The sequence below is a fragment of the Phocoena sinus genome, chromosome 15 (genome assembly GCF_008692025.1).
Source record: "Phocoena sinus isolate mPhoSin1 chromosome 15, mPhoSin1.pri, whole genome shotgun sequence".
Classification (NCBI taxonomy): Eukaryota; Metazoa; Chordata; class Mammalia; order Artiodactyla; family Phocoenidae; genus Phocoena; species Phocoena sinus.
Genome location: NC_045777.1, coordinates 47,276,980 through 47,302,514, shown reverse-complemented (window position 1 = coordinate 47,302,514; position 25,535 = coordinate 47,276,980). Strand labels below are relative to the sequence as shown.

Below are 25,535 nucleotides of genomic sequence, written 5' to 3'. Positions count from 1 at the left end.
GTGGCCGGATCCGAGGCCAGCTTACTGGACGCAGGCATCGTTGTGCCCCCTCGCGGGTCAGTCTTTGGCTGAGGGCTGCCCCAAGCGCTTCTGGCTCCCGCACGCAGTCCGAGCAGGGCCCGTCAGCCTGAAGGCTGTCCTCCTGCAGAGACAGGGGCGCCGGCGGTGGGAGGGAAGACGTGTTTGAAAGTGGTACAGGGACCCGCGCAGACCTTGACCTGGGACGCTTGTTCTCAGCCCCACAGAAGCCGGCAGGGTGGGTGGTTGGAAGATGGTCCCTCCTCCATTTCTTGGGATGATGCGAGGCACAGGAGTTTCTTACTAACCCTCTGCTGTGAGGGATAATGTGTGCGGCTTACTGGCCCATGGTGGTCACACTGGCTCACCAGAAACCATCTCTGAAGCTTCCTCACCATGTTGATTTCCCTCAGTTCTGCCCTCAGATCTTATTGGAAATAGTCAACATAATCACAGGATGCCTGTAACTATGCAAAGAGCCTTTGTGGACATAGTTAGCCCTTGGTTTCTACCACTGTTGGCTCCCAGTTCTTTGAAGACTGATGAGGTATAGGACAGGGGACATTGAGAACCTCAGGGAACTTTAAGATCTGAAGAGCTTCTTAATCCTGTCAGGAGACGACAACATAAATCCTCACTGTCCCGGCCAGTCACTAAATACACCTAAGCATCTGAGCGCATTCGTACCTGCACCTTCCATCTTTTCTGTGCTGTAGTCCCCCTCCCCCTCCCCCCCTCCCCCCCCAGTTCTGGTAGTTTGCACCAGCCCCGCAGTGGAAGCGTAAGACCATGGACTTGTGAATTGCTTCAAACTAGCCAATCACAGGAGGCTTCAGAGATGAATGAAACCCATGGCTACCAGGGGCTGCAATTCAACCTGCAGACCCTCCCGTGATAAGGAGTCCACTCATCTGCTCTTCTGAGAACCCAGCAGCTGGAATAAGGGTTGAGACAGAGAAGCCAGAATTACATGGCAGTACCACGTAGTCTGAGATGAGATTTTTTTTTTTTAATTGAGTATAGTTGATTTACAATGTTGTGTTAATTACTGCTGTACAGCAAAGTGACTCAGTTATACATACATATGCACTTTGTAAAATATTCTTTTCCATTATGGTTTATCATAGGGTATTGAATATAGTTCCCTGTGCTATACAGTAGGACCTTGTTGTTTATCCATCCTGTATATGCTAGCTTACATCTGCTGACCACAACCTCCCACTCCATCCCTCCCCCAACCCTCTCCCCCTTGGCAACCACAAGTCTATTCTCTATGTCCGTGATTCTGTTTCTGTTTCATAGACATTTGTGTCATATTTTAGATTCCACATATAAATGATATCATATGGTATTTGTCTTTCTCTTTCTGACTTACTTCATGTAGTATGATAATCTCTAGGTCCATCTATGTTGCTGCAAATGGCATTATTTTGTTTTTTATGGCTGAGTAGTATTCCATTGTGTGTGTGTGTGTGTGTGTGTGTGTGTGTATATCTACATACCACATCTTCTTTATCCATTCATCTGTCAGTGGACATTTAGGTTGTTTCCATGTCTTGGCTATTGTGAATAGTGCTGCTATGAACGTAGGGGTGCGTGTATCTTTTTGGATTATAGTTTTGTCTGGATATATGCCCAGGAGTGGGATTCCTGGATCATATGGTAACTCTATTTTTAGTTTTCTGAGGAACCTCCATACTGTTTCCCACAGTGGGTGCACCAACTTACATTCCCACCAACAGTGTTGGAGGGTTCCCTTTTCTCCACACCCTCTCCAGCTTTTGTTATTTGTACACTTTTTAATGATGGCCATTCTGACCAGTGTGAGGTGATACCTCATTGTAGTTTTGATTTGCATTTCTCTAATAATTAGTGATGTTGAGCATCTTTTCATGTGCATATTGGCCATCTGTATTCTTTGGAGAAATGTCTATTTAGGTCTTCTGCCCATTTTTGGATTGCGTTGTTTGTTTTTCTGTTGTTGAGTTGTATGAGCTATTTGTATTTTGGAAATTAAGCCCTTGTAGGTCGCATCATTTTCAAGTATTTCTGAGATGAGATTTTAAACATTATGATTCAAGCTCTCAAGAGATCTATCACTAGATCTAATTTTAACTATCGATATAAGGTAGAAATATCTATTTCTTAGTTTTTTCCTAAGGTATTTTTCATTTAGTGTAAATATCAAGAAACCATTAAAATAAGAATTGCAAGAGAAAAAAAATGATCAACTGTAAGGGTGAAAGAAAATGAATAGCTTGAAAATGTAGCATTTTCACTTCTGTTTTCCCATAAGTCCATTTAAAGTTCTGGGTCTTAGTTGTTGTTTACTGTTCTGTGGGATTCTCTGTACATCCCGTGAAAGTATGGAAGGCTTCAGGGTAAGCTGTACTCAGTTCTTCCAGAGAGAGAAAAAGAGCCTGGCATAAGAACCAAGACTTCGTAGTTCTCAAAGATGTTGATGCTTTTATAGATTAAACAGCATTCTAGAAACAGAGATAAAAATCAATAAATTATGGCAAAGTAGTTGTTAAAGGTTGACCGAACTGAAGGTACTTATACAGCTGCATGATTAAGTATTATGTAATTTAGCAAAACTGCCTTTGAGGAAACATTTTTTGGTGAGTGCTAGGAAAATGGACCAAGCTATTAAGCCATTTGACTTCAAGCACGTTTACACACCATGTGAAAACCCAGCACAGAAGCAAGGAGAAAACCCTCTGACTGATAAAGCATTTTCCAATAAACTTAACGTTTAACAGAAAAGGTCTTCGAATGGACGGTGAGGGGACGCGATCCGCCTTGCCCTCTGTCTCGAGGAGGGGATGTGGAATCTTGATTTTCCTGTAGCATTGCTTGGGCTCGGCCACAACCATGCTCTACAATCCATTGACCCTGCCACCTGGTCACTGCCCCTCGTCCACGTCACATCCTCACCTGTGTCCTTCTCAGCCTGGATCTCGGGGTCTGGGGTTATAGCTGTTCCTTTGCATAAACCTTAATTTTCTTGTCTCTTTCAGGGGACTCCCCTGACTGAATCCAAACCCTGGTCTGTGTCTGCACCAGGCAGGCGGACAGGCTGGAAAACCACGGGCGCGTTGAGGGTTTCTGGCCGTTGATCTCAAGGGCTCCTGTTCCATTTATCAGTCCATCCGCTCTCCTCTTCAGATCAGATTTGACAGACTTGAAAAAAAAAAATCACATTCACATATATATGGGAGGGAGATAAAGTTTCAGAAACAAACACTGCTCTGATGTTTCCTTTTCCCTTCTCTCTGATCCTATCCTATTTCATTTACTGAAAGTGTGCTGATGGTGACCGTCTAAATCGATTTCACAGCCCACTAATGGGCTTGGAAAAAAAGAAGCCCCGGACTATTTCATGCTGATTCCTCCCTTCTAGAACCTCCCACACACTCCTCACCCTCCTCACTCTCAGTTGATGACCTTACTTCTTATTTCACCGAGATGCTAGAATTAGAAGAACTTCCATGATTCCTGCCCTGAAACTACCAACAGACCTGCACCTGGATGCACCTGCTGTGTCCCCCTCCTCACACGATGGATAGATCGTCTGTCCTCCTCTCTGGGGTCCACCCCTGCGCTGGTGCAGTGGACCCCAACTTTTCCCCATACTCGAGGATATCCCTCCCACAGTGGCTCCCTCTGTGTCCTGGATCACCAGTTTCCTGGCGTCTCTCCCGACTCACTTCCGTCCAGGTACAGTCATACCGTCGTATCACCCATCTTTAGAGAAGCTTCCCCTGACCCCACACCTGCCTCCACTTCTCCCTTTTCGCAGGGGTGTGTTCCCTGTCCCCACTGCCCCGTCCATTCTTTCCTAGACCCGCTCCCATCAAGGTCTTGTAACCCCATCTGACCTTGTCAGGGGCACCCGTGACCTCCACGTTGCCACATCCCGTGGCCAGTTTTTGGTCCCCATCTCCCTCCGTCTTCCAGTAGCATCAGACACAGGTACCCGCCCTTCCTTCTTACATATACTTGGCTTTCAACACCACACTTTCCCTCGCTTTTCCTGCTTCGCTAGGGGCTCCTTCTCAGCCTCCTTTGCAAACCTCCCCCCCCCCCCCCCGCCATTTATTTAATCCCTGACCATCGAGTGCCTTGGGACTTAGTCCTTGGTCTCTTCTAGTTGATTCTTCCGCTAGGCGATCTCATCCAGCCTTGCTGCTCTCAATCCCACCTGCGCGCGATGGTTTCCAAGTCAAGCCTCCCCGAAACTGCAGCCGCTCTTGGGTGCCCAGTGGCCTCTTGGGTATCTCCGCTCAGTGGGCGCGTAGGAATCTCAGACTGGATGTGTCCCAAGCGGACTCCTTGTCCTGCCCGCCTGGTCCTGCCCTCTCCTCTCATTTCCCCGGTTCATCCAGTAGCTCCATTCTCCCAGGTTTTCAGGCTCAACACCATGGACTGTCCCCCTACCCCAATATCTTGCATCCAGTCCCTCAGCAGGTTTGATCAGCTCTGCCTTCAAGCAGTATCCCTGAGCTGTCCACATGTCACCCGCCCACCACCTCTAAGCCCCCATCGTCTCTTACGTGGAGTCCTGCAGTGTCCACCTGACGCATGGCCTTGCTCTGTTCTTGCCTCCCTGCAGTGTTTCTCTCCACGGGGTACTCACAGCCGACTTCTAAAAACATGTCAGTGCCTTTCCTTCCAGTTTTCATCTCACTCAGAGTAAAACCCACAGCCTTTTCTACAACCCGCAAGTCCCTTTATGGCCAGGGCTCAGCACCCGTCTCCCCTCCCCTCCCGCCCTCCCAAGAGGTGGTAAGCCTGCCCCCGTCCCAGCCCTGTCCGGCTCCTCCTTAGCCAGGGATGGGCTCCCTCCAGATCCCCACGTGACCCGCCCTCACTGCCTCTGGTCTCTCCCGAGCATCACTGCAGAGACGGTGTCCCTGACCGCCCCGTGAAAAACAGCAAATCGACCCACGCCCTCCTCTGTTCTCCCGGCATCTGTTCGCACCTGACACGCGCTGGGCAAGTCGGGGAGTTCGTCTGGTTTGTCCCCAGAGTAGTGCTGGCATATCTATAGCAGGTACTTAATAAAAACTTCTTGAATTAAATAGTGAAGGCACAAAGAATCCTGAAGCTTGGGCGGGGTGACTAAAGGGCCAAAATATCCCTTTGGGCTAAAAATAAAAGTTCGCCTGTTGTGAGGCAGCTTTCCAGTTTCCTGCCGGAGATGCTGTCCGCTTGGCTGCACCAGCCCAGGGCACGGGGGCCGTGCTGTGGAATCAGGAAGAACACGAGCCTTGGAAGCTCTTTCTCTTGATTCTTTTCCCCAAACCCTGGAAAAAGTTTCTGCAAGAGAGATTTTTTTAAGTGTAAGTGCATGCAGTGCTCAACTTTAAGACAGAGATAAAGACATTTGGAAATTCGAATGCAGCCTCCGGAAGGATCGGCGGGCTGGGCCGAGGGACTGGGATGCTTACAGCTAATAAAGGCTCCAGACCCGGGCGAGTTGCTTTCATCCTCCGGAAGAGGACGCCGCCCTGCAAACCCCGGTGACAGACAAGTTTCAACCCACGCACGTGACTCGAGGGGCCAGGCAGGACCGCTACATAATTTGTGGGGCTCAATGCAAAATGAAAATGGGGGCACCCTGGTCAAAAATTATGAAAAATTTCAAGGAGGTGTCAGAGCGTTAAACCAAGAGTGAGGCCTTCCTGAATGCAGGGCCTGTGCGACCACGTGGGCCACTCGCCGCGGAGCTCGCCACGGGCCACGTGAGACATGAGCGTCCGCTGACCAGGGCTTCAAGGTCCAGCTGAGGAGCACACCAGCCAGGGGCACCGAGCGCCTTTGAGATGGTTACCCCCTGTGTTGTCCCTTGGGACACAGGAAGTGGTTTTATTTTCCCTCTTTTCTTCAGATCGTAGACCCGAGGCACAGAGAGGTTAAGTAACTTGTCTGTGGTCACAAAGTGTGAGAATGGAAGAGCCGAAATTCAAAGCTGCTCTGTCAAATGCCAGGACCTACACTCTTAGCCACACCCATCGCATCTCCAGAGCATCTCTTTGTGGAAATACAAAGGTGTATTAGAGCTGCCGTTAACTCCCTTTGGAGGTGCCAAGGACAGAACCGGTCTGGGCCCCTCTCCTACCTTCTGGTGGCCTTGGGCAGTCCTCAGCCTGAGGATGCAGGGCTCCAGTCTCCACCTGCATCCTCCAGTGACGTCCTCCCTCTGCATCCGCACATGGCCTTCCCTCTGCACGTGTCTGTGTCCAAATTTGCCCCTTTTATGAGGACCCGGGTCACGCTGGATTAGGGACTTAAAGACCTCATCTTGACGAAATCAGCATAGACCCTATTTCCAAATAAGGGCCCATTCTGTGTGGTGCTGGGGATCAGAACCCCACTGATCTTTTGCAGGACACATAATTCAACCCATAACAGGATGTAAAGTTGGAAAATGATCAAATATGCAGGAAGTGTGACCGGTCACGGTCAGAAGTAGAGTCAGGCATTCTCGGTGGTGAGTAGTTACTCTGTGGTCAAAGCGCCCGATAGGAATCACCTCACTCCTGCCTTCCTGCTTTGTTCTCAGGGCAGGGAGTCCTCGGCACCCGCCCAGAAGTGGAGGAAGCTGAGAATGGGAGCCAAAGGCTTAAAGAAATGACAGGTGGAGTGGGTGGATTTCGACTGCTGGTTTGGAGGTGTGCTGTCTGTTAAACCAGCAGCGCTGGGTGCCAGGGTCCCTGGAGAGTCAGCCCTTAACCAACCACAGCTTCTCCTTCTGCTGCCTCAGGGAGTGCTAGAGACCAAATGACTGGATTTGGGAGATGAGTAATAGAACTTCCGAATTCCTAATAATGCAGATTCTGATCACAGCCTATTAAAAATAACATCATGAAAAAAAAATAACATCATGGAGTGTGACACTAAAAATAATAAAAATTCTATGATATTACATAAATACCATAAAATAATATTTACATGTAATTAAAAGAATAGATTTAGCTTTGTAGAAAACTCATGGTCCTGCCCTTGCTTTCCCCCTGACCAACACCATGACCTTGGAGTTTCCTCCGTTCAAACCCTGAGGTTCTGTCCCGTGGAACCACTGCTGTCACACAGGGGCAGGATTCACAGGTCTCTGCAGGCTCCGCTCTTTTTTCTCACAGAAAACTGGTGAGGGCAGAGCTCAGGTTCCTGAACTCAGCTTACGTAATGCATCTGAACTGGCTCCAGCAACGCCTGCCCCTTCCCATCCCCCGAAGCCCGGCACTGAAGTAGGAGAGAACCTTGGGATTGTTCAAGAGGACGGGTGACAACACCTGCACTCAGTGGAACCAATTGTAATAGGATTTTATCTTAAAAAGATCACCCTGACTGCTGGTTACAGAAAGGGTTTCAGTGAAGCAAGAGTGGCCTCGAGGGGACCAGATGGGAGAGTCTTGTAATCCTTCAGAGGGCGGCTCTGGGTTCTCGGGAAGAATCAGAGGCACTGTTTAGAGAAGACCCAGCAGAGCTCAATGATGGATTTGCTGTGAGGTGTGCAAAGGAGGAAATCATCCGGGATGGCCCCGGGCTTCCTGCATTGACCACTCGGGCTAGCGGAAGTGCCATTGAAGGAGATGGTAAACCTGGGAGGAAAAGGTGTGACACTGAAGAGTCCCCTGTTGTATGTGTTAAGTTTGCAGTGACAGTGGGAACTCAGGCGGAGGTGTCAAGGAGACTGATTCCAGGGTCTGGAGCTTAAGAGAGCTTTGAGCTGCAAACCCACAGTTAGCCGTTTTAGTATATCTAAATCCAGGAGAGGGTGACATTGTCTATAGCAGAGGTATGGAGGTGTTGTCCTAGGGTTAGCCTCATGGAGCAGGGTGGTCATAAGTGCAGAATTTTATGTTTCTTGATCTGGTGACAGGAGTCTGAAAATGTTGCAGCTCAAGGGTTGCTGCTGGTTCATTCCTCTTAACTGCTTATCTTCCCCGCAGACAGAGCCCCTCTGATACTTGGGACTCATCTGGCGCCCTCTAACACACAGTTTCTGAGTCTGATGGAGAAGGGCCTTGGGGCTGAAGAGACCACTTGATTTTGTCGATAGAGTACTGAGGGCTGGCTGGACTGGGCATCATGGTGAGAGCTGACCTTTATTGAGTCTGTGCATGTCTCGTACCCCGCACAGACCATGCACTGTCTTTTCAAGTGCTTGCACCAATCCTGAAGATGGGTACTCTTCTTATGCCCATTTGACACTGGGAAGATGGAAGCTTGGACAGCATGAGTGACCTGCTCAAGGTCAAGCTAATCAGGGCTGGAACAGTTTGGCCCCAGGTGTATCCATGGACAGAGCCTGATTCTCCGAGTCAGCAGGCTGAGGAACTTTCCATCACGTGACCCACCGTTGTGCAGGTGGGTGTGACAGTTGGTGCATCCGGGAACCTGTGTTCCCCCCAGCCTCCCTTGTCCGAGTCTCCAGCTTGGCTCCCACCACAGCTGTGGAGAAATGCTCAGGAAATCTGGTTTCACAATTTCCCTCTGAAATAGAAATACTTAACACAAATATTTTTGTGACGTTTATAGTTCGTTTATAGTTCACTTTCCTGGGCATTCTCAAACCTCCATCCTTTCTGTGCCCTCAAGTCTACCAATAATTTCTTTGCAATGAGTTGATGAAATAGGAAAAGGGGTGAAGGGCGGCAGTGGAGGTGTGAAGGCGCACGTATACCGCCCCACCCCACCTTTAACTATCTTCTCTCTTATTTGTAAGCCTGTATTGCTGGTGGACCATCAAATTCTTTAACAAAGAAAGAATTTCAACTAATAGATTGGTTATAGTTTTTTCCCTTCTTTTTTAATTGTAAAATATAACAAAATTTACCATCTTCACCATTTTAAAGGTACAGTTCAGTGACATGAAGTATATTCCGATTGCTGTACATCCATCCCCACCTTCCATCCACAGAACTCTTTTCATCTTTCCGAACGGAAATACCCACTCAACAATAACTCTCCATCCCTCTCTCTCCAGATCCTGGCAATCACCACTCCACTCTCTGTCTCTGATTTCCACAACTCTAGATGCTTCATATAGGTAGAATCATACAGTATTTGTCTTGTTTATTGGCTTATTTCATACAGCATAAATGCTATGTATTTACCACATGAAATACTGGCTTATTTCATTTAGCATAATGTCCTCAAGGTTCAACCATATTGTAGCACGTGGCAGAATTTCCTTCCTTTTTAAGGCTGGATCATAGCCTATTGCATGTGATACCACATTTCGTTTATCTGTTAATCTGCCAGTGGGCAGTTGGGCTGCTTCTGCCTTTTGACTATGGTAAATAATGCTTCTCTGAACATGCAAATTCAAATATCTCTTTGAAAGAGATATTTGTTTTCAGTTTTTAGGGGTATATACCCAGAAGTGGGATTGCTAGATCATATGGTAATTCTATTTTTAATTTCTTGAGGAACTGCCATACTGTTTTCCATAGCAGCTGCACCATTTTGCATTCCCGCCAAGAGTTCACAAGGGTTCCGATTTCTCCACATCTTCGCTAACACTTGTTATTTTGGGGTGTTTTTGTGTGTGTGTGTGTGTGTGTGTGTGTGTGTGTGTGTGTGTGTGTGGTTTTTTTGGGTAATAGTCATCCTAATGGGTACAACATAGTATCTCATTGTGGTTTTGATTTGCCTTTCTCTAATGGTTACTTACGTGGAGCATCTTTTTATTTGCTGGTTGGTCACTTGTATATCTTCTTTGGAGAAATTTTTACTCAAGTCTTTTGACCATTTTTAAATCTAGTTGTTTTTGTTGTCAAGTTATAGAAGTTCAGTCTATATTCTGGATATTAATCCTTTATCAGATACATGCTTTGTAAATATTTTCTCCCATTCTATGGGCTGCCTTTTCACTCAATTGCTTATGTCCTTTCAGGCACAGATGTTTTTTAATTGTGATGTCGTCCAATTTATCTTTTTTTTTTTTTTCTTTTCTGTTGTCTGCTTCTGGAGTCGTACCAAGAAATCATTGCCAGATACAATGTCTTAAAGTTTTTCTCCTATATTTTCTTGCAAGAGTTTTATAGTTTTAGCTTTTACACTTCGGTCTTTGATCTGTTTTAATTTTTGTATATGGTATGAGTTAAGGGACCAGCTGCATTCTTTTGCATGTGGATATCCATTTTTCCTAGCACCATTTGTTGGAAAGACTGTCCTTTCCTCATTGAATGGTCTTGGCACTCTTATTGAAAATTATTTCACCATATATGCATGGGTTTATCTTTGGGCTTTATGTTCTAATCTGTGGGTCTTTTTGTCTGTCTTTATGCCAATACCACATTGTTTGGATTACTGTAGCTTTACAGTAAGTTTTGAAATTAGGAAGTGTGAGTCTTCCAAATTTGTTCTTCTTTTTCAAGATTGTTTTGACTATTCAGGGTTTCTGGAGATTCTATATGAATTTTAGGATGAATTTTTCAATTTTTGCAAAAGAAAATATGGTGTTGGTATTTTGCTAGGGATTGCATTACATCTGGTTAGTATTGACATCTTAATATAAATCTTCCAATCCATAAACGCTGAGTGTCTTCCCATTTATTTGTGTCTTCTTTAATTTCTGTCAGCAACATTTTATAGTGTTCAGTGTATGTCTTTTGCCTCCTTGGAAAAATTTAAATTTATTCCTAAGTATTATATTCTTTTTAATGTGATTATAAATGGAATTGTTTTCTTAATTTCCTTTTTGTACTGTTCATTCTAAATGTATAGAAATGCAACTGATTTTGTGTGTTGATTTTGTATCCTGCAACTTTGCTGAATTCTTTTATTAGTTCTAATTGTTTGCAGAATCTTTAGGATTTTCTAACATATAAGATCATGTCATCTGTAAACAGGGATAACTCTTCTTTTCTTTCCAATTTGGATACCTTTTATTTCTCTTTCTTGCCTAATGCTCTGGCTTGGGCTTCCAGTACTGTGTTGAATAGAAGTGGTGAAAGTGGGCGTCCTTGTCTTATTTCTGCTCTTAAAAACAGGAGGGAGTGTTTTTTAATCCTCCTCCATCCTTTAATCCTTCTCCAACGTTAACAGCAAAGTGTTTTGGATTTTTGTTTGTTTTTTCATTCTGTTTGAATGTGAAGCCTTTAAAGGGGCTGAGGTTGCAGGCAGAGGCTGTGGAAATCCTGGTGAGGTAGGGAAAGGAAGGATGCTGATGGGCATTGCTAGGGGAAACACAAGGAAATGGGGAATAAGTGTGTGGCTGAGCCGTGCCCCCAGGAGTGGGGTTACACCAACTACTGGTGGCCTGGTCCATACAAGCTCCTTCCCCTCTAAGCCCAGGGGACCCCTTCCCCATCCCCACTCCACCAGGGCCCCTTCTGCCTATGGCTCCCTGCTCACCTGTCTGCTGGGGTCTTAGCCCCAGTCTCACTGAGGAAAAGGTCGTTTGGAACCTGAGCTCTGCTTTCTTCTCATTTTTTCCTCCACACAGGAAGTTTTAAATCCCACACTCCAGTTACCATAAAATGACACCACAGGGATTAAACAGGCTTTTATAAATTGTTGATTAGATTTGACACCGCCCCCCAACATAGCCTGGAGGTTCCAGAAAATGACGATTTTAAACTAAACCCTCAAGTAAACTGGAGCCATCTTGACTCATGGCAGAAACTTCACCAATATTTTTCTCTAACTTTATATTTGTTTCCAGCTGAGAATCCACCTTCTTTGTGATGAGGGGGATTTCCTGTTCACATGAACTCTTTCATGGCTCTGGTGCAGTTTTCATTCCACAAGAATTAAAAAAAATACTGTGAAAAAACAAATTAAATGCCCAGGGGGAGCAAAGCCTTGCTTTGTGGCATCCCTGGGCTTTTACTCTGCGGTTTTTTAAAGTCAGATTTCACTCTTAGAAACAAAAACATAATTGAATATTGGGAGACTTGGGACCTCTGATTACAATCGACACGTGCTACACTCCAGTCTTACGGGGTGTGATTTTCCTCCAAATCTAATGAAATTCCCAGAAAGGCAAATAATGCTATAGAAGCTATATTTTCAGTGGAAAAGAAAAAAATCACGTCTCTGTTTGAGGTCTAGCTGACTAGATTTTTATTTGTTTGGAAAGGAAACATAAAGTCTCCTCGTACAGAAGTGATAACTTTAGAAATGCAAGGGGTATTATTGCCGCTGGGCATCTACAGATTTATAAATTATCTACACGAACATGCTTCCTTGACAGGTGTTATAAAACAGGTGCAGTATCTGTGTTCAGACAAGACGGTGAATTAAATTTGCATAAGCATTTACGTAGACAACGAACTTTAGATAACAAAAGACCCTAAAAATCGTTGAATCCTAGCACCTAACTTTACAGAAGGGGAACACCAAGTCCTAGATAAGTTAAATTATGTGTCCAGGTTCTTACAGCACACACACTTCACGTTTGAGGCCCTGTGGGCCATTTATTTAGATGTTGCTGGGGTGAATAACAGTTATGTTTGATTTTAATCTCACAACACTACTTGCTTTTTGTCCCCTTTCAGGAGAGATCAAGAAGTCTAATCTAGCAGGAAAGACATTTTGTGTTTTTGTTTGTTTTTATGAGATGTGCGAGACTGTAAATTGTACTTTTATGACTGAGTTGTTTTTACCTATTTGGATTTTTCTTTTTAGTTTGTTGCTTCCCGTGTGCTACCTGCTCTAATTTCAAACTGATCTTTTTCTAATTTTTTCAAATTAAAGAAGTAAAAAAAAAAAAAAAAAAAAACAAAAACCAGAAAACAAAACAGCATCATCTTTGTTCTTTTTGCTCTTGACATCACAGAGCACAGTGTCACCTGAAAAAAGCCTGAGTGAAACAGTTATCCAGCGGAGCTGGACTCTGAGACCTTAAACAACTGATTTGCTCATAGTTAGCTTTTTATGGGTTTGTCCAAGAGTGGTTATGGTTTATAAAAAACATGCCTTAAGTTGAATAGAGCTCTTTTGATGAGAATTTTTTTAAAGTCTGTGATTAAAAGAAAAATAGTTCCCACTGTGCTGGGAACCTTCTCTACGTCATACCATTCAGGGTCCCCACATAGTTTGTGAAGTAAGCTCCTTGATCCCATTTTACAGATGGGTAAACACAGGCTCTGAGAAGTTAAGTAAGCTTGTCCCAAGTCACAGAGTTCGTAAGTGGGGCCAGAGCCAAGATTTAGAAACCAGGAGCGGACTTCCCATGCCACGTCCCGAGCACAGAGCAGATGCTGGGAGAGCCCCGAGCCCCTTGGGGTGCAAGAAAGGAAACTGAGGCCCAGAGAAGCCACAGAGCTGCCTCGTTAGTGTCTGGGATGGTGGCCCAAGCTTCCCGACTTTCCCACGACTCCAGGGTTCCTTGAAGACCAGCAGTGGAGAGGCTGGATCTTGAATTGGGGAACACTACAATGAGTAGAATTTGGATTGGGGAACATATTAAGTCAAAAGGTACGAATACCCAAGAGAAAATTTAAAGTAACTTAAAAGAGAAGACAGGGGACTTCCCTGGTGGCTCAGTGGTTAAGAATCTGCCTGCCGGTGCAGGGGACACGTGTTCGAGCCCTGGTCCGGGAAGATCCCACATGCCATGGAGCAACTAAGCCCGTGTGCCACAACTACTGAGCCCGTGTGCTGCAACTACTGAAGCCCACGCACCTAGCGCCTGTGCTCCGCAGCAAGATAAGCCACCGCGATGAGAAGCCCGCACACTGCAATGAAGAGTAGCCCCCATTCGTCGCAACTAGAGAAAGCCCGCGCACAGCAACGAAGACCCAACTCAGCCAAAAAAAATTTTTTTAATTAAAAAAAAAAAAAAAAGGGCCATGCAGCTGACCCTGTGAGAATGCTAATGGCAGTGTTTTGGAGGATCTATCCACTTGGGTCACTGCAAAGTGGTACGAGGAGACCTGCCTGGTGATGTTCTTTGCAATTCTGTGTCCAAAGAAGCGGTGTCAGGCCTGGGAGGGGATTGCAGTGCAGACGGGGAGGGTGTCTGATTTCTGGCTCAATTCTCACTACATCAGCCAGTTCTACAAGATAAATGCTGCATCTTGTGTGTCAAAGCGAGAGCAGGCATTGAAAGCCCAGATATAAATGACCTTAACAACAGTAGTTACTCTCGGTCGTGTGCTGCCCTGCAGCTAAGGGCACTTGCAGGTATGTTATTGAGTCTTCCAGTCATTAAGCTGAAAGATTGTGATAGATATCAAAAAAGCACACAGTCCGCAAAACCAGATGCTGAGGAACCGTGTTGAAGGAAACTTCTGGCTTGTTTTTTCAGAGGCTCACTTCTGAGCACGGCCGGCCCCCGGCCAGTGTGGAAGGGAGGAGGGACGGAGTGAGCAGCCATGGGGCAGCTTCTCTGGGCCAGGCCCTGGGCTGGACGTGCCACCGATGTCAGCTCATCCCATTCTTACTACATCCTGGGGTGAGCTGTTACTTCCCACCGTTCGTGGATCAGCAGAACTGAACTTCTGGCGGATGTGATTCACTGGCTTGGGGTCCCAAGGTGAGAAGATATGGAAGCCGGGATTTGAGTGAGGAATGTGATTCCAAATCCCAGGACCCGTGATGCCTTCCAGGAAGAAAAACATTCATTTTGGCCGCGCTTGTCAAACTGTAGCCAAGCCGAGAGCCTCAGATAAGTAAGCATCCCCAGATCCAAAAGCTAGAAATGGGAGTATATTTACAAACCTGAACACTTAAGAGATTTTCTAAAATAAAACCTTGGCTGCCGAGACCGTGCAGCCACACCGCACTTGTAAAAGTATCACAGCCATTGCTTACAGAGCTCAAGTCAGTGCGATTGATTTGGTTTCGATCGGTACCAGCATATTTTGTGCCTCGAGGGAAAGAAGACACCAACTCTCAAGTCAGTCCAAGCCTAGTAAAACCCACCCCACTCCGGGAGTCCGAATGTTTGCCCTAAAAAACCGCTGTTACGGCTGGTGTAATAGTTGAGCGTTTCTCCTCCCTGTGAGTCCCTCTTTAATAGATAATAGCTTTCATTTCTGATTATAAAGGTACTATCTACTTATACACAATTAGAACAATTCCGAAAAATTCAGAGACGAAAATATAAAACACCAAAGCTCATTGATGGAATTCTTGGGCTAGAGTGGAATGTGATTCAGAGCATGAGTTGGTAATGGAGAAGATATTTCTTGAGAAACTTCATCCATCGTGGAGGCAGCTATATAACTGGGGCTCTGTTCAAAGGAAGGCAGTAAAATAACCTGGAAGCAGTCGTTTCCCAGGGCTGTTTGCAGAGATAGCTTCCCATCACGGTCATGAATTTCTGGGTTTTGAAGAAGCACTGCCTCCCAAAAAGTCCAATCACAAGGGGCCGTGGTGTTTCATTCTTTGCTGAGACATCCCGTGCCCTGCCCTCCTCTGAACCTAGGGCGTCATAAATCTCAGGTCAAACCAAGTGTGGACAGGGGTATCACCGTGGGACCCCCGTGGAGCAATGCAGTTAGGTGAAGCACGCAGCCTCCAGGAGATGGCTGGGGCGGAAGCAAGAGGCTGGCGGAGAGGCAGTGCTGTGCGGTGAACGAGAGCGTGCGCTGTAAAGCCACGGGGCCTCACTCGCTAGCTGTGTGTATCGAGGCAAATGAATGAACGTCTCTGAGCCCCAGTTTCTTCATGTGTGAAATGGGGCTAAGAACAGCCCCTGTCACAAAAGAGAGAATTAGAAAGAGTTATGCGTGCGTAACAGTTCAGTCTGATGGGCAGTAAGGACGATAATGGAGGTCCTGAATGGGGGGCAGGGCCTCCGTGCATTTTACGCCAGGTTTCCCAGTAACAGAGAGACGCAGGGCACGTCTGACCGGATGGTTGCGTTTGTCTGGAGAGGTTAGTAAATAAACCCCAAACTTTCGGAGCTTAACACATAAAGGTGTACGTCTGGCAGTGCGTGTTGGATGGCTCTTCTGCCGGTCGGGGCTCAGTGCCCCAGGCTGTCCTTCACTGCAGCAAGTCATCAGGAACACAGTTACAAGGTCACTGCAGGAGGGGCGAAGGGGCTGCAGACTGGGATGGTTAAATCCCATGTCTAGGAGGGACACACGTAATTACCACCCCTATTTAGCTGGACAGAACCCAATCCCATAGACTCCCCAGATGCAAGACGGTCTGAGAAATAGACGGGGCACGTGGGTGCTTGGGGAGCAGCCGTGGCCTCTGCCGCAGGGGCTGCCGTGCTGGACGCAGTGCTGTTGGATCACCTACTTACCATACTGCCAGATACAATCATAGAGCGCAAGAGAGAGCGCACCGACTGTGGCTTTGAACAGGTGAGGTTGGGGAAGCTCATGTCCCGGCTTCGGGGGTCTGTTTAGAAAAGCAGCAGTGTTGCATCACCTGGAAATCCTGCATCCACATCCCCTTCACCGCGCTTTGACAAGAGGCAGATGCCAACAGAGGAGGATGGTGTGCTGCTTGGTTTTGTTTTTTCCGGGAAAGGTGTATCCAGGTGGAAGTCTGTGGCCAGTCTCCCTAACCTGTGCTTGTGCTTATAATGTTCCTCACAGTGAAGGGTGCAAAGCCTTCATGCAGACCTGTGCACTGAAGGTTGTTGACCATCAGAGGTCCCATGGTCAAGGTCCCAGATGATCACAGAAATGTTAACGTTTCTCCTGACAGGTTGCTTACTTAAGGGAGAGTGATTTAGAACACATTTTATATAAAGCCCTGTTTAATTCTTTGAGGTTTTAATGCCTAAATGGTTAGGCATTCCTTATCTGGGCTCTGTGACCAGATCCCACAGACCCACATTAGACAAAGTAGATATTTACAGGAGGATTAGTCATAAAATATTCAGTGGATTGATTGCACTAGAGTGGCCTTTCTCACAAAGCTCCTTGAGGGGAGGGTCAAGCTGGAGCCTGCCTGTTCCTGGCCGTGTGCCCAGCATTTAACCCCATGCCAGGCATGAAATGTGTATTAAAAAGTGTTGATTGGGCTTCCCTGGTGGCGCAGTGGTTGAGAATTCTACCTGCTAATGCAGGGGACGCGGGTTCGAGCCCTGGTCTGGGAAGATCCCACATGCCGCAGAGCAACTAGGCCCGTGAGCCACAACTGCTGAGCCTGCGCGTCTGGAGCCTGTGCTCCACAACAAGAGAGGCCGCCATAGTGAGAGGCCCGTGCACCGCCATGAAGAGTGGCCCCCGCTCGCCGCAACTAGAGAAAGCCCTCGCGCAGAAACGAAGACCCAACACAGCAAAAATAAATAAACTAATTAATGAACTCCTACCCCCAACATCTTTAAAAAAAAAAAAGTGTTGATTATTGTAAAATAATGAAATTTAAAAATAACTTGATTTGATGAACTGATCTCTCCAAGAATTCAAAACAGCAGTGATCTTGTGTGTAAATGTTCATCTTTCTCTCCTGCGTTCAAAATGCTTCCCTTGCTCCTGGGTAGGACATGAGCTTTGCGTGGCCTATTCTGAAACAGGACCCAGGTGGATTGTCCTTGTCTGAATCACTAAGGTGGCCCCTACCTGGTGAACAGGTGCATTGATCTCAGCCACTCAGTGAGTATTTCGTGGGCTCCACTGCACACCTGGATGCTGGGATGCCAGCTCCTGCCTCTAATGGGTGGGGTGGGGACGTGGGGCACCCGCCAGCCTTGAGGCAGAGTGAGGGGCTGGGGAGGCGCCCGTGAGCCGTGTCCACGTCTCCACAAATGACAGCTCCTTGCACATGCGACCTCACCCAAGAATTCGCCGCAGAGAGGATGCTGGGGGTCGGGGTTGGGTTTTCAGAGCCCCACGGTGGCGGCGGGAGGGATTCTGTCGAATTCAACTCCAGCTCAGCCTGCTGCCCTGATTTCTCTGTCGCATCAGGAATCAACAAATGTTCCCCTGTTGTTCGAGTGCTGACCGGAAGAGGCTTCCGTGGTGAACAGGGTTTACGTTAGTGTGGTTCCCTCACGCTGAACTCCTCCCTCCCACAAATATTTACAGAGACGTTGCTGTGTCCGCAGGCCCGGGTCAGAGAAAGCCGGGGGTCCTCTTCACCACCCGCCCTTTAAATGCTCTGCCGCAGCCCCACCAGTGGTCCAGACTCTGCTCGGCACTCCCATGGGGACCTGCTCAGGAGCCTCCCAGACCCGGGGGTATTGCATCCACGACCTCTGTCCTTCTCGCCTTGTTTGGGGCCGCCTTCCTTGCTCTGACCTGGGCGATGACTGTCCCACTGGAGGCTCTGGGAGGCTGGAGGAGAGGCTCCCCCAGGAGGCTGCCTCACTCCGGGTGCCTCTAGAAGCAGGCCCTGAGCAGAGGTCCAAGTGTGACTCATCGGGGGAGGGGGATGTTGGGGCCGGGGAACCCTAGGAAACACCAGGAGGGGAGCGGGGGTGCTGGGAGGCAGCTGATCCAGGGTGTGTGATCTGTCAAATCAGCCTGCGGACAAGGTCGGTGTCAACCTGACTCGGTCACCCTGCTGAGGGTGAGCGCTGGAGGGGCCCAGGATTCCGAAGCCTGCTCCCAGCAGGCCTGAATGGGGGCTGTTTGGCGTGAGCGGGGGGTGGGGTGCGGGCAATTCCCAGCCCTCAGGCCTGCCGTGCCCCCAGGAAGGGCCTTTCCTCCTCTCCCCCAGCCACAGACATCCTCCGGTGCTGGGGGGACAGCGTCTCCTGCAGGGTGTGTCTGAGCCGGGCTGGCACCGAGGCCAGGAGCGTCCTCCTCCAACCCCGAGGATTATCTGAATTTAGGCGGAAACTTGAATATCCCAGGGCAGCTTGAAACCCAGATGTGGCTTTCCCAATGACTTCTGCTACCTGAGGTTTCATTCAGGGTGGCAGATGGTGTCAGGGGCTCTGCCCTCTGCTGATCTGGTCGGGGCAAGTTGGGATGTTTTGGTGACAGCTGATGAGATTTAAGAATTTTTGCTCCAGTCTGCTTTGGTTGTCAGGAAGTCTTTTAAACAACTGGTTTTGTGGGTGCGTGTGTGAAAGCATGCTAGTGATGACAAAGTGTTCCTTGTTTAAAAAGTTACCTATACCGCTGCGCTGAGACATTCTTGTATTGTGAAGAGTATGTAGGTTTGGGTAGAACGGACATATTTAATGCAGTAAATGGCATTTCGACATATAGAGCTCTGAGTTACAATAGAATTCTGGTTGCTTATGTCCAAATATCTTTGCGTAACTTCCCCAAAAATAACCCAAATCGACAAATAGAGCAAAGAAAACCATTGTTTACAGATGCCGTGCATATTTCAAGGAGACAGAATTCTACAAACTTCCAAGTTACCTGTGATTAATGAGATAAACACCCAAGTCCAGCCAGGCAGCTCTGGAGCCCACCCCTGTCCGGAGCAGTGGGCAGAGATAGCAGAGAAAATGTGGAGAAAATGACAGGAGTCTGGGGAACCTGTGGTGACCTAGCCCAGAAAACATCACCCCTAGAAAGACAAGCCCCATCCTGGGTGGAAATACTGGAATGCGTGTGGGACCCGAGGCTTCGAGACAGAAGGGGAACCTTGGAAGGTTGCCCCTTGGAGAAGATGTGGAGAAAGAACAGTGGAGGAGTCCTGCAGAGATGAAAGAGATCAGAATCCCCCGCGCCAAGAAATGCACTACACAATAAAGAAACTGCACTTCACCAAACCAACAGCAGGGGGCGAGCTTGAATCAAGAAACCTCGTTAGCCACCCCAGGCCCCGTCCCTTGTCTGTGTCCAAGCTCACTGCCGGTCCAGGAAAGAAAATCTATTATAAAAGGAACAGAATGCCGCAGGCCACATGCACGCAGAGCTGCAATCAGAAGAAAAGAAGAGTTTGAGAATCAAAACGTTTCAGGGGTTAAATGTTCACCCCTCTCTAAACACACATATATACCCCAAAGCAGAAGAAAATGGCAGTGTTCCAACATTGGTTAATTAAATATCCTGAGATAAGCATTTTCTTTTAAAAGTTTTTGATTCAAGGTTGTCGTACATATATTTGTCATATATATATTTGTGTATGTGTATATATATGTTTATGTACGGCAACCTTGAATCAAAGATTTAAAAAATCAGAACTAAAATGGACAAAACCCAGGAAGATGTGAAATGAGAGTTGGCTGGACCCAGGAGAAGAAGTGAGCTTCAGTTTGCAGACGGTAATGTTGTCCTTGGGACCGTCCCTTCCGAGGACAGCAGACTGACCAATCACCTGGCACTTGCTGTGTTGCACTTTCTTTCCTAAACAGCAGCCCAAGGGAAGCATTCCTTGCCCACAGCTGTACTTACTGTCTCATCCAATGAGAAACAGTTTATAAGGCCAGTCTTGGTGATGGTTTTTACTTTCCAAGTTCTCTATTAAATGAGACTCTAGGAAATACCCAAGTACTTTCTAAGGGCAAGTCAAGTGCTATTTGTTAAGAAGATAAAACTTGCCAAGGAGAGTGTCATCTCCCTTGATAATATGTCAGAATTTCAGAGATAACAAACTTCTCAGAGATGTTTCCAAATTGCATTGAATGATCACGACAACTTCAAGTTCACAAAGTACTTTCCACATGTTGTATTATCTTTAAAGTTGCAAAGGGGCTAAAACACAAGGATATGATGGTTTCTTCCCCTCCTCTGTGTGACAAGCAGCTTAGAAATGCTTTGCCTGGTTTACATACCTCAGAAACGAGAATGGCGATGTTTTCCTTGTATGTGACATCTGCCGTACACAGCTAACCTTAGACTGGGGGAGGCTCATTTCTCTAAAGGTGGACGCACCATCGTCACATGTTCTCTTTGCCCACCCGCACCCCACACCCCATCAGAAGATAAAGTCTCATCTCTTCCCTTTGAATCTGGCTAGGTTTGAGTCTCACTTGTAACCAGTAGAATGTGGCAAAAATAACACTGCCTTACTTCTGAGGATGAGTTGGAAAAGGTGATGCATCCTCAACCTTGCTCTCTGGACCATGCTGAGGCTGCCACGCTGTGAGGATGCCCAGACTGGTCCATGGGAAGAGACTGCATGGTCTGAACCTACAAGAAGTAAGAGAAAGATGCCCTGCCGCTCTCCACCTGTGCCAGCTGTCTCTCCGCCCCCCACCCCCGCTCCCGCCCTTTATTCCAGCCCCAGCTCCTTTCTCTGTGGCTGCAGTCACATTGAGGCCTCTCATCCGGAACCACCCAGCCAAGCCCTGCCTGAATTCCAGACCCTCAGAAACCAGAGAGAGAATAAAATGATGGTTGTTTCAAGCCACTGACTCTTGTGGGGATCTGTTATGCAGTGATGGGTATCTAGAATGAATGGAGCCTCAGTGACTAAACAAATAAGGACTGTTTTGAAGAAGGAGTAGCTATGCCTAATACCTTTTGTAGTGGTTTTGTTTTGGATAATTTTTAACCAGAATGTCTCTAGATGTAGCTTACAAACTGACCTTTCTACTGGTAAAGAATTGAGTTATTTTCAGGTTTTCTTTTTTGTAGTTTAAGAGCTTTAAATATCTACTGCTTTTGGCAAAAGTAACTGATAGGAGAGAATGCTGGAGAGATCTGTTCACCTTGTCCTCCAATGGGGTAACCCTCCAAAAACGCAGCAACTGAGAACATGGGTCCCATCCTCAAGCTTTCTGATGAAGCCCAAGGTTGGGTGGCTCCCCCGCTGGCTGCGTGGTGAGCAACTTGCCTAATGCCCTAGGTCACGTTGGAGAGAAGTGACCTCAGACAGAGGGCTGGAACGAGATTTCATTCCTAATGGTCCAGTGGCCATGCTCTGGATGCCACCCGGCCTGCCCCTGGAACCTCAGACTCAACTCATCCAAAAGTGAAATAATCACACACCCACTCAATTCCTCTAGTTTTAATAAAAGGCCAGCGGTCAGGAGGCCTGCTTCCCACACAGGAAACTTGACCCCTGGCCTTGTCGATCACAAAGGCAGCTGTTAACCACTTGTCCTTCATTCTCTATCTGTGTATGTGGGTTTGCGGGGAGGGGGCTTCCATGATGAAACAGAAATACACATTTATTCCTGTTAATTTTTCAACTAGTGTTGGACTTTTCCACTTAGACTCAACTTATCTAAAAATATAATAATAGTCACCTGCCTGCACCAGCTCCTTCTCACGGCATCCTTTTCCTCTCGGGGGCCCTTTAGGAGCTTCCTCATGTACAGCAGTTGCCTTCTGTAACAGCTCTCGTGTCCGGTACCGTCTTTCCTAGTTCAAGGTCGTAGTTCATGGTTCAGGTCTTCGTTATCTGCCCTAAGTGGCCCTTCCACCTCCAGCACCCCACCCCGACACAGACTTCGGTGGCTCCCCTAGGTTTACATGGTACAATGGAAGCCCCACCCTTGGTCCGGGCCCTTTCCTGGACTGCCTGTCCTCTCCATCCCCAGTCTTCCCAAGGCCAACTGGTGTTCTAATGACCAGTTGGCACACCTGCTTTTGGCCAAGTGGTTTTCTCTAAAATGCCTTTCCTCTCGCTCCCCCGTTGAAACTCCACTTGTCTTCTGCATCTCTTTCAGATGCTCACATTTAAAAACAGGGCCCTGTCTGTGTCCCTGCAGTGTCCAGCTGAGACCTGGAGCAAAACCCAGCCAATATTTATTAAAGTGAATAAACAAATGAACTGCTGGCCCTTTCCTTAACTGGCAGAATAGAAACAGAAATGGTTGCAGAATTACCACGGATGTATCTGCATTCCTAGAAATGCTGGTCATTTCTGAAGTTAAGAAGACGTTTCCATAATAGTGAACCTATTTATTCGAGAAAATTATTTAAAACAATCTTGTAGATCTTATTTAATTTAATCGTACGTGTTTAAGCAAAGGTCAAAGAATCTAATTTAGGTTTGGATTGTCAAAGGGCAACAAAATTCTTGATTTGTCCTTTGAAAGAAAACATATCAGAGTAAGAGATGACCCACCAGGAGAGGAGGTATGCCTCTCCCCGGAAGTGAGAAAAATTTGCATAAGGAAAGTTAACTAACAGGTCTATTTTAAAGTAATCAGAAGTAATCTAAAATTTCTCAATTACCCAAAAGTCTTTGGAAAGGGAATAGAAAATATATAGCTAATTTGAATTCTTATTTCATAGGTATTGTAACTTCTATTAATATTACCAAAAAGTAAATTATTTCTTGGGATAAATGTTCCTAGAACTGTTAACAGAAGATGTGTTTTGGGAAATATTACTATTCTCATGCAAAGCCAGCATTTGGAATGATTTATCTATCGGTATGACTATGGGTCTTCATTCTGACTTTTTTTTGTGCCCACTCAGACAATAAAGTAGCTAAAGGTTAGAGTCTTCTAGACTTACCAGAAATGTTCGTGTGTTGGAAATACCCATAATTACTCTCCTAATTCCTTACATATTTCCTTCCTTCCCTCCCCCATCAGTTTCTTCTCAGGCAGTTTTCTGTGGTTGGGTAGGTGGGGGTCAGGATGCCCTCTAGGGACAAGGTCAAGGACAGGGTCAACCTGACAGCATGAGGTGAACGAGAGAAACTAAGAAGGTCCTCACAGGTGGCCCTGCCGGAGGGGACCTTAGACGCCCAGCTGCTCTCCTTTGCCGCCCCTTTTAGGTTCCGCCTGTCGGCAGCGGGCGTCCACACCAATTTCCCTAATTCCCTTTTCAACAGCCAAAGTTTATTATTTGTAAAAGGTGGTGAGAGGAGGACATTCAAATATATAATATGCTGTATTTTAGTCAAACACTGACTGAGGTCCCAAAGTGCCGTGTTCCATGAAGACTTAAGCAAGAGCAGAGTTCATCCTGGTCTTGAGAGAAAATTGTGTGGGTCAGACAAAATCAAGATCATGACAGTACAGCATAGTAATCCACGCTGTGGAAAGGCATGTAAACAAAGATGTATTAACCAAGTTCAGTGAGGCTTCAAAGGAGTGAGGAACACATGATACACGGGACCCAGAGCAGACTTGGGTAGGGGGTAGGGGCCACCACGGGGGTTAAAGGTGGGGACAGTGGGGACAGATCTGGGTTTTGCCATGACCAGCTCATGGTGCTAAGCAGCTCACTTCACTTTGTCCTGCTTTCAGTTGAGACTCTAATGCTGCTTGCCTCATGAGGCTGCTGTGATGGTGTAAGGGAGTCGGGGGAAAGCAGTTGGCGTAGTGCCTGGCGTGCCGTCAGTCCTTCATACGCGCCCGCAGTGACCTGCTGTATTTTGAGATGGATCTTAAAGGAAAGCCTGGATTGGAGCAGGAGGTAGCAGCAGAGGGTAAGGGGTTTTAGGCTGAGCATCCTCGTGTGTGTGTGTGTGTGTGTGTGTGTGTGTCTCTGTGTGTGTGTGTGTCTGTGCCTTTGTGTGTCTGTGTCTTTATATGTGTCTTTGTGTGTGTCTATGTCTGTGTCTTTGTGTGTGTGTCTGTGTGTCTTTGTGTGTGTATGTGTCTTTGTGTACATCTGTGTGTATTTATATGTACGTGTATTTGTATGTGTCTTTGTGTGTGTGTGTCTTTTTGTGTCTTTGTGTGTGTGTGTGTCTTTGTGTACATCTGTGTGGCTTTGTGTGTATGTGTGTGTGTCTGTGTGTGTGTGTCTTTGTATATGTGTGTCTGTCTGTGTCTCTGTGTGTGTGTGTCTTTGTGTCTGTGTGTGTCTTTGTATGTGTCTTTGTGTCTGTGTCTTTGTGTGTGTGTCTGTGTGTGTCTGTGTCTTTGTGTGTGTATGTGTCTTTGTGTACGTCTGTGTGTATATGTATGTGTCTTCGTGTGTGTGTGTCTTTGTGTGTGTGTCTTTGCGTACATCTGTGCGTCTTTGTATGTATGTGTCTTTGTGTGTGTGTGTGTGTGTTTAGAATACAGCAAGTACACCAACCAAGGCATAGGAGACAGTAGTACTAGGAGCCCATAAGACTTTGAGGGCTGTTCCACAGAGAAATGCTGTCCAGTAGAAATATAATGTGAGCCACATATTCTAAATTTTCTAGGAGTTACATTTAAAAATGTTAAAAGAAATAGGTAAAATGAATTTTAATAATATATTTTATTTAATACAATGTATTAAAATATTTCAACATGCAGCGACATTAGTGAAAACTGGGTGCTGGAAGCAACATTGAATTCTAATCTGCTTGCGTCGCAAGAGCACCGGATACCTACAACTATAGCCTGACGTTAGGAGCACGGTAACTATTGAGATATGGCTGGGGATAGCAAACCCCCTTTTCTGTAAGGCCAGATAGGTTTATCAGCCTCCCTAGTATACTATTTTGTTAAATCCAAGTTGGAAATCTATGCCAGAATGCTAAAACCCAGTCAACAGGTATTAATGCAAATGCCTACTTCATGTTCCATACTGTGCGATGCACCAGGGTGTATGGACAAAGGAAAACTTAAGACCAGCACCTCTGCACACATTGAAACAGCGTAATTAAGCTCTACGTTTTGGGGTCCACAATGTAATAATTTCAGGATGTTTCAAGTAGACAAAACACTGCCTGATAATACAGTTGTGAAATCATGGTTAGTGGGCAAAGCAGGACGTACACAGACGTATGTGCACGCTGAGTGGACGGACATACGAGTTTGGCCTTTCCTGTTTTGTCAAATGAGAGATTGGAGTATA

The 25,535-nt window shown here is 46.6% G+C and overlaps 1 protein-coding gene and 1 long non-coding RNA gene across 2 annotated transcripts in view; one reads left to right on the top strand and one right to left on the bottom strand.

Moving 5' to 3' along the window:
• The window catches only part of RIN2 (Ras and Rab interactor 2), a 219,659-nt gene that overhangs the window by 10,034 nt on the left and 184,090 nt on the right, over positions 1–25,535 (top strand). The gene's annotated exons all lie outside the window — the stretch shown is intronic.
• On the bottom strand, positions 1,030–4,751 carry LOC116739755. The gene is made up of 3 exons (XR_004345698.1): positions 4,575–4,751; positions 2,956–3,201; positions 1,030–2,504 (listed from the first exon to the last, which is right to left on the bottom strand). It is a non-coding gene; the product is annotated as an uncharacterized LOC116739755 (long non-coding RNA).